Consider the following 6,000-nt stretch of genomic DNA (forward strand, 5'->3'; position numbering starts at 1 on the left):
AAACTAAATAGATTTATCTTAATTCAGGGTCGTACTAATTCGATTTACTAGTATCATACTAATTGAAAATGTCTGCCCCTGGGCCGTACTAAATAAAATAGCTTTGACCTAATTCTCAACCAGGGTCATACTAATTTGAATTTGTCCGACCCTGGGTCATACTAAATCAAATTGTTTAAAGCTAAATCGGCATTTTCGACCCTGATGGTACGTCATTGAAATATTCTCATACCTAGTACTAACCTCCAGATTCGACTAAAAATAATCTTTCTTTCGAATTGGTCATATTATGAACATTAGTATATCAGTGTTATTTTCTAAGTCATTTTAAAAATTCTAATTCAAGAAAAAAAGATGACTGCGCCGGAATGGAACCCAGGACCACCGCGGCAATAAAAGATTGTAGCGGAATTACTGAATACAAACATTTATAATCGGGGAAGTTTACTTGGAGTATAGCGTTACAAAAGCTTTTCGCATCGTAAAAGTAGTAAAAACAGCAAATTCTCATGTGTTTCCGTAACATATAGTTTGTCAGTTATTAAGTTTAAAACCTTCTTAAGAAATATAGCATTTATTTCCGGATATCTAAAAACAATTTGTTCTATACAGATGCTCGACCGTGCCAGAAATGCCCATTTTGTACTTGTTTATATTTATGTTTTTTATTATTTCAACTTCCTCGGTGAGAAGGCTTTTAAAAGTCGAGCGATACTTTCTTCCCCAAGCTCTTGTTATATTACAGGTAAGGTAGTATGCTCGTTTTGTATTTATAGATACTCACCCGGGTAGGGACGACTCAGTATTGGTGGTCATCTAAAGGGGGCACTTATTATGAATGCTGCTATAGAATAGGCACGTTGGTAAATGAGCTACATATTTTTCAACAAATACGATCTCTTTAACAGATTTTTTAAAATTTTCAACAAGCACCTATTCTATCCTAGCACTTAATATGAATAACGACATAAGTAGTATATAACAATGAGTTTCACAGAGTTGGGGCAGCGGGGCAGCGGGGCAGCGGGGCATTTTAATCCGCCTTAATCCCTAATCCGACATAATCCCTAATCCGGCTTAATCCCCTCGTAATTGGGGCAGCGGGGCAGCAAATAATCCGGCTTAATCACCTTCAATGCGTAAACGTTGTGGAGTGTGGTCCGAAATTTCAAGATCTATATAGCAATAATATAGAATATGTTTAATTCAGGCAAAATTGTCTAAACTACAACCTAAGGTGCTGCGGCCCTTTGTTCTATTATAATAAACTGATACGGCACCTTATGCAATAAATGACTGAAAAGAACTTACCTCCGACAGGCCGTCTGCGATTTCTTTTTTTGGTTTTCCTGTCTAAGAATTTATAAAACATTTAGTTATAGCGATAAAGGGAGGTAATCACAAACAATAAATTCACTAATATTTTCGACTATGTAAACAACATTGAAATCTTTGGCTGTTTCATCAGAAAAGTAAACGTTTGACTTTCCATGTACATATTTTTCATTTCTCTTCCAATACTTATAATGATATTTAGACACTCGACCAAAATTTATCTCAGGAAAACAAAGGAATAACACCGAACTTTGGCCGAATATTATAATATCGAACGCACAGAACGTATAATATATGCACATTTGACAGGTTAATAAAATATCACATTTTTAATATCTTAATTTTATTTAAACAGAAATAGCTTGTTGCTGAATTGTGTTGATTAATTTAACAGAATCTTTATGACTATGGATACCCAATATCTCAGATCCGTACAATAATAAGGAAACATCCAGATAGACAAACGATAAAAGTTTTGTTTTCATATTCAGTTTTATAAATACAAGGGTTTTTGTTTTATTTGCATTCATTTCAAGATACTTAATCCCCTTCAACGCGCAATCGTTGACAATCGGGATTAAAGTAAAAAAACGTCACCGAATTAGTACCGAAAACTAATCTCTATTGTAGAGAAACAATAAGTGGCATTCTATTATAGGATGATACACTACCTATATTGTTACATTAATCGTAAAGAATAACACCAACATATATGGGCGAATAAGTGCAATATATGGTTAAATGTTTTATGTCAAACTTCTGAGTTTTACTACATCTTAACAACTGTCATGAACATCCGTACTTGCTAGATCTGGTCCCCGAATTCTATGACAAGTTTGATTATTATTTACACGTTTATCATTATCTTATTTATTTCCCATTATTTTAAGTGACTGAAAAGAACTTACCTCCGACGGGCCGTCTGCGATTTGTTTTCTTATCGGTTTTCCTGTCTAAGAACTTATAAAATCTAACACAAAATTACAAAGTCATTTACTGCATAATATAGTACAAACAATAGCAGTCAAAATGAAATAATTAACAACAATCTGTAACATTAGAAGACGAAAACATTTTATATTACGTTGATCAAGGTAATTACGTACGATATTTTCAGTGTTTAGAAAGCTTACCTAAAACATAACACCCTCAGCCGGTTTTACAAATATCTATATATTTCCGGTCCCCTTATACATATTTACAAAATCTTAAATGTAGTTTAACAACATCTTTATGATTAAAGATACCTAATATCTCAGATCCGTAAAATAGTACGGAAACCAATAGAGAGTCAAACAATTAATGTTTTGTTTTATATTCAATTTTACTTATACACAGATTTTTGTTTTATTTGCTTTTATTCTAAGATACTTAATCCGCTTCAATGCGCACTCGTTGACAATTGGGATTAAAGTAAAAAGTGCCACCGTAGTAACGAAAACTAATCTCTATTGTAGAAAAACAATAAGTGGTATTCTGTATATATAGGATGATACACTACCTCTGTTGTAACGTTAATCGTAAAGAATAACACCGATATATATGAGAGAAAAGTGTAAAGATAAGTAAAAAACATTACAAAGTTGTTACTGTAGAACGAAATTATGTATTAGTATTATAATAAAACAATACGAAAATTTTTAATAATAAAAGCGTTGAAGGGTACTAAATTAACTGAAAATGTTATACGCTAAAAAACTAAAGCGCTAAACGTACTGAAGTAATTTAAAGGTACGTTAAAATTAATGTTCTTAAAATTGTAAAACTAAAACGTTGGCTGGTTGTAATCAAAGCGTTGAAAGCAACTAGTTTTTCTTCAAACTGCATAGCTTGAAAACCTGGGACTACTTCATTTGCTTTTTCAAACATAATCAATCTTAAGTCTTCATATAGTGAACATTCTAGAATAACATGTCTTTCATCATCTAAAATCTGACAAAATGGACACAAGCGCTGATCTACAGGTAGATCTTCATATCTTCCGGTCTCAAGTCTGATTGGTGCCACACCACATCTAAATTTACAAAAGGTTGAACGATGTTTTAATGGCAAAAGCATAGTACAATATTTCTCTACACCATACTCTTCTTTAAAGGTACAATATGTTCTAAGCTTATTACCTCCCCTACGCGAGTGACCAGTAACAGAAATGATTTTCAACAACCATTCATTTTTAAATTGGTCTAACAAACACTGTTCAACTGACTTAACAAGTAACACTTTAGACATAGGCCTGTCAATATAAGAATACATATCGAGACCAATATCTTTCAATTGTTTTCTATCACTAAAGTACCAATTTTTAATAGTGTTAATCCGGTATTTTTTGGGTGAGTCAGGGGAGTAGTTATTATCCGATTAGTTACTATTCATCACAAGTAATTACAACGATATTGAAAATTATTTACATATATGTACGTATTTCAATTATTTTCTAACAGTTTTTATTATGTTTTGAAAAGGGTCATAAGTATACAAAAATATAAATAGCCCAAGGAGTAATCTCCTATAAAAAAAAAAAAGGAATAAAAACATTGAGTCTAAAGAAAGACTTGTCAACAGTCGGAGAACACATTCCTCGTTATTTAAGGGAAGATCATTATTAGCAACTCGGTGCCCTTCTAACGCGTATAAAACAGGTAATGAAAATAGTCAAAATAAAGTCGAAAAGTGGTGGAAATTATTCACTAAGGGAAGAAACCTTGATGAAAAGTCAATTTGTTAGTCGTTTTTTTTTTTTTTTTTTGAAAATAGTTTCTCATATTATTCTGACCACATCCGTCTTTGGTTTTATTATGTTTTGAGAAGGGTCATAAGAATACAAAAATATAAATTGCCTCAGGAGTGATCTCCTATAAAAAGTAAAACAACAAACAAACAAAAAGACATTGGGTCTGAAGAAAGACTAGTCATATATAGGCTCTAAAAAGGATATGTAAAATACTCCGCTGTCTGTCTATTCAAATTCAATATTTTAGGTAAAAAAATACGGTGAAAGCGTGGTTTGCGATAGTCACACTAAAGGCTAAAAATGTTATGCGTTAAAAAATCAAAGCGCTAAACGTACTGAACCAATTCAAAGGTGAATACGTATGAGTGTACCAATCAATAAAAGCGTTATCGTACTCTATCTATTGTAGTATATAAATAACTATTTATCTCTTAATTTAAAATACGAACGTATATTATAATGGACGAAGCAAATGTTTTGTCTCAACAACACCAAAGTGTGTGTATACTCGAGTTCTCTTTACAATTAAAGTATGCTAGGTACGTCGTAGATACGCTAGAATCTGTCGCATTTCATCACACTTGTCTCGGGTGTAGCGAAGGTTGGCTGTCACAAAGGGATCATACTTGTTTGAATAATACACCGAGCGTGCAAGCCAAAGACGCTTATATCGATAACAAAATTTGTACTCAGAAGAGAGTAAGTAAGCTGTTTACTTATTATGGCGATATCATAGACGGTATTGACTACGAAAAGCTGTTGTTTGACTGGGGGACGGAAATGAAAGGTTTTGGACATGTATGCACAAGCATTATAGACATGTTCATGTTACAAGTGAAATGTAAAGACTATCGAGAATCTCGCATGAAAAACAATCCCGCCTGGAGGAGAAACGTTTTGAGGGCAGCCAGAAGCATTCGAACGCAGCACGCATGCTAAAAATAAACGAACACGTAAATTAACTTACATGTTGACAATTTTCTTTCCTCACTGGCGAAAATGACGGAGGAACTTCAGTTTAAAAGTAGAAAAATTGATCAACCCATTTACGAAGTTTAAAAACGAAGATTGTCATTTATAGAACCATGTAATTGTACTTGGAAAATGAAAAGCTGTTGTTTGCCTGGGAGACGGAAATGAAAGGGTTTGGACATGTATGCACGAGCATTATAGACATGTTCATGTTACAAGTGAAATGTAAAGACTATCGAGAATCTCGCATGAAAAACAATCAATCCCGCCTGGAGGAGAAGCGTTTTGAGGGTAGCCAGAAGCGTTCTAACGCAGCACGCATGCTTAAAATAGACGAATACGTAAATAAACTAACACGTAGACATTTTTTTTTCTCACTGGCAAAAATGACGGAGAAACTTCAGTTTAAAAGTAGAAAGAGTGATCACCACACGGAGGAAGAAGAGATGTATCAAGTAGAACATTTTACCTAACAATTCAGGGCAGACTCCTCCAACAAGGAACTTTTTATCCAATATGGTCTTTTACCTTCATTTACAGTTTCCATATAAACGCATTTACTTGAACATAAAGATACAACTGTGTCTTTCTATCAATATATCTGTAACGAAATTTGAATTATAGCCCAGATTTTTAGAGTTACATATGCATGTGTAGTTAAATGATACTGAAAAAAAATATATAAAAAATAGTGTCGGTCTAAATATCAGATAGATCTATATAGAACCTGTTCGTTCTAATGTAGCGATATATTTTGGGTCGTTAATGTTAAAAGTATTTTCAACTTATTTTCTTTTCATGCAAAATTTATATAAGAAACAAGTAAATAGTTTGAATTTAGGATCGCTAAACAGCTTTCTGTAATATTTTAATGAACCGTATTTCTTTAACTGGACATTCATGGTTGACAAAATGCGCAAGCTAATTCTATATTGATACATATCTGTAAAAGTTTGAATGGT

This window comes from Mercenaria mercenaria, chromosome 5 (genome assembly GCF_021730395.1).
Source record: "Mercenaria mercenaria strain notata chromosome 5, MADL_Memer_1, whole genome shotgun sequence".
Classification (NCBI taxonomy): Eukaryota; Metazoa; Mollusca; class Bivalvia; order Venerida; family Veneridae; genus Mercenaria; species Mercenaria mercenaria.